The sequence below is a fragment of the Elephantulus edwardii genome, unplaced genomic scaffold (genome assembly GCF_000299155.1).
Source record: "Elephantulus edwardii isolate Elephantulus edwardi_28Jun2011 unplaced genomic scaffold, EleEdw1.0 scaffold00110, whole genome shotgun sequence".
NCBI lineage: Eukaryota > Metazoa > Chordata > Mammalia > Macroscelidea > Macroscelididae > Elephantulus > Elephantulus edwardii.
Genome location: NW_006399860.1, coordinates 1,849,429 through 1,859,449, shown reverse-complemented (window position 1 = coordinate 1,859,449; position 10,021 = coordinate 1,849,429).

Genomic DNA, 10,021 nt, shown 5'->3' with positions numbered 1-10,021 from the left:
ACTGAGAAAGATGGGAGAAATGATGTATACTGCAGTGAAACAGATGAGAGGGAAAACTGTTTAAAAGGTATATATGATTGGGTATTATTGCCATGACAGGAGTCCAGAATGAAGGCTGCATAGTGAAGTGGACTTGGGGGGAGGGATTGTAAAACAATAAAAGGATTTTTCTTTTACTTTTCAAAGAGAAGAGTGAACTGGGTGGGAGGGATGGGCAGGGAGAAGAGTGCAACAATGAATGAATGGAAATCCAAAGTCTCTGTAAACTTTCATTAAAATTAATTAGAAAATGCACATTAATCATTCTAGCCTTTCCTGTGCTTTTTCATCTTAGACGGTTCTAGCCTTAGTCCCTGTTGTGTGTGTGCTTACCAGGAAACACAATAGCCCTACTTCTCGCCCAGTTCTCACAGGGAACAATGAAAACTGATTGTGAGATGTTCCATTTAATTAGAACCACGTACAACTATGCTCTACATTCACTGCACAGTTAGGTAGGAGGAAAATGAGGGCCAAAATGCAGCCGGAGCTCTGTGCATCTAGTCCTGTGACCTGATCCGAGTTGAGTCGGCCTAGTGGAAAGGATTCATTGTTCTAACTAGTGCAAAGATTTACCCTCCTTACCATACCTTGGCCTGGAAGTTACTCGCTAGGTTATTTTTTATGTACCAGATTTGCTAGTTTCTGTATTTTAAACAGGGACCACATACATATTTGCATGAAGTTTTATTTTATGAATATCTTCCTGCACCAGCAAAGACTATTTGTCCGCTGAAGGTGCTCAATAACCCAATTGGTGTTGGCTGATGGGACCAGAGGTTGGACCAATGTAATTGTCATTGTTAGGTGCTGTCACGGTGACTACAACTCATAGCAACCCTATGAACAATAATAGATGAGAACTTTTCATTTTTCTGTACCGTCCTCACAATCTCTGCCAGCTCATACCTGCAGTCACTCTGTCAACCCATCACACTGAGGGTCTTCCTTTCTTTTGCTGACCCTTCACTTTCCCCAGAATGGACCCTTTTGCAAGGACTGGCCTTTCCTGACAACATGATCAAAGTATATGGACAGAGTTTCACTATTCTTTCCTCTACAAGGCACCTTGTTTGCACTTCTCAAAAAAAGAATTTTTTTTTACTCCATATTCAATAGTCTTAGCCAACACTACAATATAAAAACATCGATTCTTCTGCCTTCCTTATTCATTGCCCAGCTTTCAGATGCATAGGTAGCATCTGAAAATAACATTCCTTTGGTTAGGAACGCCTTAGTCTCTAAACTGACATGCTCGCTTTTCAGTAATTTTAAAAGGACCTTGACAACAGATTTGCCCAATATACTATGTCTTTTAATTTTCTAACTGCTGCTACTGTGGGCTTTGGTTGTAGATTCAAGCTAAATGAGATAATTGTCCACTGTAATCTTTTCCCACCTATCATGATGTTGCCTATTGGTTCAGTGGTGAGGGAGTTTTGGTTTTGTGATGCTAAAATGCAACTTAACTGAAGACTACAGCCTTTGATCTTCAGGAAGCATTTCAAGTCTTCACCTCCTGCAACAAGGTTATGTCACATGCACAACATATCCATCAACAATGTTTATGGGAGGATTTTTCCCCTCTTTTTTAATTTTATAGTGACCAAACATACCACATAAAATTTATCTTTTTAACTGTTTTAAATATGGAATTAATCATGTTTTTTACATAGCACAAAATGCCTATGTTTATCTACTATCTAATTCCAGAGTTTTCATCACCCTAGACAAAAACTCAGGTAGCTATTTTTCATACAATAGTGTTGTTGAATAAAATTCAGTAGGAACCAATCTGTAGCTGACCCTCCAAAAGGTTGTAAGAAGCATTAATTCACAGGGGAGAAGATTGTTCATCTTTCTCCTACGGAGCAGCTGGTGGATTCAAACCTCATGCCTTCAGGTTGGCAGCACAGCTCTTTACCAATAGGCCACTAGAGTTCACCTTCAGATATTGTTGTTGTTATGTGCTGTCAAGTCCCCTGTGACTCATAGCTACCCTATGTACAATAGCTCTGAAGCCTGCCCTGTCCTCAGCTTGTCTCACTGACTCCAAAACACCTATCCCATTGCCCTAGTTACTGTATCAATCCATCTCACCCAGGGTCGTCTTCTTCTGCACTGTCCTTCCACCCTTCAGAGCATGATATCCTTCTCCAAGGATCAGTTCCTCCTGGCCACATGCCCACAGCATGTGAGGTTGAGCTTCAAAATCCTAGCCTTCAAGTAGAAACATGGTTTCAACCTATCCAAGACAGACCTATTTGTTTTCTTGGTGGTCCATGGTATACTCAAGACTCTTCTCCAGCACCACAACTCAGAGGCATCAATTCTTCTATCATCTTTAGTCATAATCCAGCTCTCTGGTGCATGGACTTTGAACTGGATACAGACTCCAAGAAATCATCAACAGAAAGAGACTGGGCCTACTGGCAGCCCAGCTTCATTTGGTCTGAGACCATTTTCCCCCCACCAATTCACATCATTCTTTTCACAGCAAAACATCAATATCTTATTTTTTTCATCTAAGATCATTCCTATTGTGAAATGCTTTCCATTCTTTTATCACTGTCAGTTAAATGGGATAAGTACTTTGAAGAAAGAGCCAAGATAACCATCCAATAATCAGGAATATGATAAGATACTTATCACTAATTAATGTTCAAAACTGGAAAGCCTGATCTTGTACCACAAGCCAATAACTCTCACATCATGTACCAGAAATTGTCGATTTTGAAGCTCATGAAGTAAAAGATCTAGGTTTTAATTGTTGTGAAGCTCGTTTTAAATTTTTTTTAAATACTTTAAAGTGTTTTGGTTGATTTTTTAATTGTGTAGATGAACCATTTCACAGCTTACTCTCTTGGTCTCCTTGTTAAGGTGATAGGATGGATTGCTACATGCGACATAGTATAACCACCCCACAGGGCTTCCTCAGCTGTCATCTTTACAGGAGTAAATCACCAGGTCTTTCTTCTGTAAAACTTCCAAGTGGGTTTGAACCTCCAACCTTTAGGTTTTCAGCTGAGCACTTTATAGCTTATTCCTAAGAGTTCCAAAAGCAACATTAGTAATCAAACATCTAAGCATGAAGCTCTCATAGCCTAGTCTGTAGTAAGTTGTACTCTAAATGTCTGGCAGTTCAAACCACCACTACAATCTCCTTGGAGAAAAGTTGAGTAGTTTCCTGCTATTGCAGTTTACAGCCTGGAAAACTCAATACAGGGCTGCTATGAGTCAGAATCAATTCCAAGGCAGTCAGTGAGTCTGTATACCTGAACACGAAATGAGAATTCTTCCATATGCCACCAAGTTGACTGCCACTCACAGGAACACTATGAACTATGGATCTGAAACTTGCCCTATCTTGTGCCATTCTCAATATCTCGAATATACTTGATTCTATCATTACAGACACTGTGCCATTCTGTCTTGTTGAAAGACTTCCTCTCCTATGCCAACCCCCCATATTTCCAAGCAAGATGCTCCTCTCCAAGTATTGGCCCCTCCTAATAACATGCCCAAAGAACATGAGACACAGCTTCACCAGCCTTGGTTCCAGGAGCACCATGGTCAGACTTGTCTGTCCTCTTGGCAAGCCACAGGCTATTCAGAAATCTCTTCTAGTATCACATCTCAAAGGCAATGATTCTTCTTCTGTCATCTTTAGTCATTGTCCAACTTCCAGATGTGTATCAATTAATTGAAAATATTATGGCTTGGATCATGCATGCTGTAGTCTTTAAACTGACATTATGCTTTTCAGCATTTTGGAGAGCTTCCTAACAGCAGATTTTCCCAATACAACTTTTTATTTCTTGATTGCTCTTAACAATTTCATCTTGCTTAGATTCATAATCAATACTCTTGGCACCAGCAGTCAGGAAAGCAAAAGATGAGTTGCTTTGAGAAAGTCTGCTGGTAGGGGCCTCTCTAGACTGCTAAAGAGCAATGAAGTCTGTCTAGAGACTATGGTGCACCTAATCTAGGCCATGATCTCTTCAATTGCTTACTATGTATATAAGAGCTGGGCAATGACAGAAGAATGCTTTTGAGTTGTAATGCTGGAGAAGAGTATTGAACTATTGAATCTACATTGAACGTCAAGAGAACAAGCAGGTTTGTCTTGGAAAGGGTGAAAGCTGGTTGCTTCTTACATGTAAGGATTTTGAAACTCCATCTCACATACTTTGGACATGTTTCCAGGCAGGGCCAGTCCTTGGAGAACGATGCCATGCTTACAAGGGTGAAGGATCAATGCGTAAGAGGAAAGCTGTGGAGGAGATGGATTGATGCTCCAAGTAGGGCAGGGTTCAGAGATACTGTTCATAGGGTCACTATGAGTTATAGAATATTTGATGGCACATATCAAGGGTGTTGATTGCCGATCCAAGTAAGATGAAATAGCTGACAATTTCTCTTTTCTCCATCTATCCTGATGTTGCTATTGGTCCAGAAGGAGGGCCACTATGAGGATTTTCCTTTTATTGAGAGGTACAGTATAATTTTATTCATAAATGGAGCTAAGAAAAACAATACCCATCACAGTAGCTAATCACAAGATTAAATACTTGGGAGCAAATCTAATTAGAGACACAAAAGATGTATTCAAATAAAATTTCAAAACATTACTACAAGAAACAAAAAGAGACCTCGAATAACGGACGAATATACCATGTTCATGGATAAGAAGACTCAATATTGTAAAAATGACAATTCTACCAAAGGCAATTGACAAGTTCAATGCAATCCTTATACAGATACCAATTTGATTCTTTAACAAGATGGGAAAAGCAATTTCCAATTTCATCTAGAATGGAAAGAGACTCCAAATAAGTAGAGCACCCCTGAAAAAGAGAAACAAGGTAAAAGTCATCTCACTCTCTGATCTCAAATCTTAATATAAAGCCATCATGGTCAAGACAGCATGGTACTGGTATATAGATCAATGGAACAAAATTGAGAACTCAGAAATCAACTCGTTTATCTATAGTCAACAGATCTTTAATAAGACAAAATCAGTTAAATGGGGGAATAAAAGCCTCTTTAACAAATGGTGTTGGCAAAATTGGAAAACTATTTGTAGAAAACACAAGCAAGACCCACACCTCATACCATACACAAAACCCAACTGTAAGTGGATCAAGAACGTAGGAGTAAAACCAAAGACTATAAACGTCCTCAGAGAAAAGCTTGGAAGAACTCTAGAAGCTCTAAACAGCAATATAAACAGTCTTTGAAGCATAATGAAAAAACCTACAACTAGGAGAGAAAAAATAGATGAATAGGGCCTTCTAAGAATCAAATCCTTATGCACATAATAAAAAAAAAACCAATTTCTCCAACAAGGTGAAAAAGAAACCCACAGGCTGGGGGAAAAAAATTTGGTAATACAAGGATTCTGAAGCTCCATCTGACATACTTTAGGTGTATTGCAAGGAAGGATCAGTCCATGGAGAGGGGCATTATGCTTGGGAGGATGGAGGGGTAACACAAGAAAGGAAGAACCTCGATGAGATAGATTGATTCAGCAACTGGTACAATGGGGGTATGTGTGTCATAGACAAGGTTGACGCAAGAGAGAGCAGGGTTAAGAGCTGTTGTTGTTGTACATAAGGTTGTTATGAGTCACAGGCGACTTGACAGCACATAACACAATAATGGCATATCTGATAAGGGACTCATATCTAAAATTTATAGAATACTCCAGCACTTCAACAAGAAAAAAATAAACAATTGCAAAATGGGCACAGGATATGAATGAACATTTCACCAAAGACATTCAGATGGCAAATGAGCACATGAGGAAAAGTTCAAAATTCCTAGCTCTAAGAGAGATGTAAATAAAAGCAACTATTAGTATCATCTTACCCCAGTAACAATAGAAAAGATCTGCTTCAGCAAATGTTGGTGAGGTTGTGGAGAGACTGGAACCCTTATTCATTGTTGGTGGGAGTGTAAAATGGTGCAACCACTATGGAAAGCAGTATGGTGCTTTCTCAAAAAGGTGGGAATAGAAATACCATTCGACCCAGCAACTCCACTACTAGGAATATACCCTAAAGAAACCAGAGCTGCCACTCACACAGATATATGCATATCCATATCTATTGCCACATTATTCACAATAGCAGAGTGATGGAAGCAACCCAAGTGCCCATCAACAAACAAATGGATAGAAAAACTATGGTATATTCACACAATGGAATATTACACAGCACTGAAAAACAAGGAACACATAAAATATTACACAACATGTGTGACCCTCAAGGACATTATACTGAGTGAAATATCTCAGTCATAAAGGGACAAATGCTACATAGCAATACTGTTAAAGAACAGGACTGACATAGGTGTTGGGGAGAAACTAAGAGGGGATAAATAATGAATACTGCATTGAATCAGAAGAAGGAAAGAACTGTTTAAAAGGAATATATGATTAGGCATTATGACAACAGACCAGAAAATGAGGTACATAGCAAAGAGGACCCAAGGGGTAGGGGAGAGGTAGGTAATTGTACAACAGTAAATGACTATTTTTTTTAAAAGTGAACTGAGGGAAGGGAAAGGGTGGTAGAGAAGGTAAAATGTGCAACAATGAAAGTAAATTAAAATCTAAATTTTCTATAAACTTTCATTAAATTCACAATTAAAATTTTAAATTTTATTAAAAAATATATAGGGATAACTAGTAAAATACATATAAAAACCAAAAGGGGAAAAGGAGGGGAACAGAAGGGCAGAAGGTAGGGCGGGAGGAAATCACTAGCTTAACAGAGTCTGATGAGTGGAGGGAGGATGGGAAAGAATTAGGAACAATCCAATTGATAACTCTAGGAGAAAAAACAGGCATGGCCTAGAGAGGGTGAAACCAGGTTGCTCCTTGGAGGCAAGGATCCTGAGGTTTCGTCTGACATACTTTGGACATGTTGCAAGGAGAGACCAGTCCTTGGAGAGGGACATCATGCTTGGGAGGGTGAAGGGACAGCGCAGGAGAGAAGACCCTCAATGAGATGGATTGATTCAGCAAATTGGGGTAATAGGTGTAGGTGTGTCAGAGACAGTAAGTTTGGCTCAGGATAGAACAGGGTTCAGAACTTTTGTTATACTCTATGAGTTGCAAGCAACTCGATGGCACATAACAACAACAACTCAGTAGTCATGGTCAATGATGATTAATTTTATAAAACCTAATGTATATGAGTGATAGTTTAATCACAATGTGAATGCAGCAATGTGTGAAGTGCAATGCACATGAAGGATATACAATGTGTATGAATTTTGTATGCATACCAATAGGAAATAAAGATCAAGTGGGGGAGGGAGAAACATTTCTCTAATTTTCTATTCTTAAAATAACAGTTCTGGCGAGCTCTGGTGGCCTAGTGGCAGAAAACTGCACTGCAATCCCAGAGGTGCATGCTTCAAATCCACCAGATGCTCTGCTGAAGGAGGAGGAACAATCGCCTCCTGTACCAATCAGATACAATTTGATGGTACACACATTAAAAAAAAAAAAAAAACCAAACCTGTTCTGTTATTAAGTGGTCCTGTAAATCAACCCATATAAAAATCTGGAGAATAAAATATCATAAACTGTCTCCTGTAGTTTTGTATCATATTTTAAAATGGCTTAATTTGGGATGGGGAAAGAATTCAATTATATTAATGGTAAAATGAAAAAGGGGGGTGGGGAACTGTCCTTCACATGCCGTTGCTAAATCCAGGAAAGGGCCTCTGGAATGTCTGAACTCCCTACTCAGGTTTCTAACAACTATTACCTGTATGAATTGTTACTTGTATCTGTTATTCTTGAACTAAAAATATCCCCTGGTCAGAGTAAACTGGAAGGGAACAAATTCTTCTCAATATTCACCTACAATGACTCCTTTTCTTTTACACATGCTATCTTCCATTCAGTTGCTTTGCCAAGGGGCATTGAAAGATAGGACATTCCTGAGCATTTGAGCCATAAACACACAAATGCAGCAAATATTTGATATTGCCTCTTGGTCAGTCACGTACAAAGTAAAGCTATTGTGTCCTCCAGCCACAGAGAGTAAAGCCAATAGAAAGGAATGCTGAAAGACGCCAGGGCAGGCAAACTTACTGCCTTACAAAGGAGACCAAGAGGTCAAGTGGTAAAACAGCTCATCTACACATAAAACAAATTTTAAAATCTAAAACAATGAAGCAGGTTTCACATCAACAACTAAAACCTACATGTCCTCCTTCATTGGCTTCAAAAGTGGCAGCATGATTCCTGGTACATATTAACTAGTGACTTTTCTGGTTTGGACTTTGTTACATTTGGGAGGAGGAAAACAAAAAATATTCCCATGAAATCTTTTCTCTCCTGGAATCTGGAGCCCCACCATCATCCTGCTGCTCAAGTCCCAGCCTTTGAGCTGCATGACATCACTAAATCCTGTAGCTTTTATCTCCCAAACGTTGGATTTCATCTAATGTGAGATAACTAATTACTAGACACTTTATAGCCTTAAGTGTCTTTAAGGATTAAAAAGTAACACCAAATCTCAGTCCAACTCCACTTTAAAAGATAGGAAAATAACAAAAACATGTACATTTCAAAAACAATGTAAAATAAGACATCTGGACTCTGTCTCCTTCAATCTGGCTGTCACCTCTCTGACCCAGGTTCCCTTCATGTCTCACCTGGATCTCAGGCCTCTGCCTAACTGGTCTCCTTCATTATGCTTGACTCCTCCTATTCGAATGCTTATTCTGTTGCTAAAGTGGCTATTCTTAGGGGAGCTCTGGTGGCCTAGTGGCAAGGAACTGCAACTACAATCCCAGAGGCGCACGGTTTGAACCTACCAGATGCTCTACCGGGGAAGGAGGGACAATCTCCTCCTGTACCAGTCAGATCTGATTTGACAGTACACACACACACACAAAATAATTAAAAAAAAACAAAACACAAAAAAACCCAAAGTGGCTATTCTTACAATATCATTGTGACCATACATACAACAGAATATAAATCTGATTGTTCTGGGCAGCTAAAGACTTAGCTTCTCATAAAGATCTAATTCTTTAGGGTGGTCAACAAAACCCTAAAAGCTTGACTTCTATCATTGCTCCAATCCACATCAGCTTCTAGCCACAAGCTGTATCCAATCCTTCCTATTTCTTCAAACATCGCAGTCTCAGAGTCTGGCCCACTTCTCATTCCACCAATTGTTCCGCTCACTCTACAACTACCCTGCTCATACTCCTCTTTTCCTATTACCTCCTGTCTATATGCCTTGGTCACCTTGTCAACAAAGCCCTTCCTGACCACTCTTTAAAGGACTCCTGGTGGCATAGTGTGGTTCAGGGCTGTAACTGAAAGGGAGGCAATTCAAGTCCACCAGGCTGCTTTAAGGAAGAAAGATGGATGGTCTTCCCCTTAAAGACTTACAGACTTGGAAACCTGATGGAGGGTTGCTATGAATCTTAATCAACTTGAAGATAGTGGATTTGGTTTTAACCACTCTTTAAGGAGCCCTGATGGAATAGTGGGCTACTAATCAAAAGACTGGCTGTTCAAATTCACCAGCCACTCCACAGGATTCTCTTCCCATAAATGTTTTGACAGCCTTTAAAACCTGGTGAAAGGTCACTATGACTCAAAATCAGCTTGACAGTCGTGTGTCAAGTCGTGTGACCACTCTTTTCTTAGAACAAGCATGGCTCCTGTCACACACACCCACGATCCACTACACTTCACCTGCACAACACTTGGCACACTTGTACCGACCTAATTGCAGGCTTAATTCTGTGCTAATTACATACACAACTTTGTACCTCAAAGTTCTTTTTATTAGAACTAACGATTCAAAAAAAGGAAGGTGGGAAGAGTTACACACCTTGAAGAATGTCATCAAAATCTTCGTACATGTACATGGAGGAAATATTGAATTGGGTATGTTCTGCTACATATGTTCTCAACAATAGCAAACAAAATTAAATTTTTTTT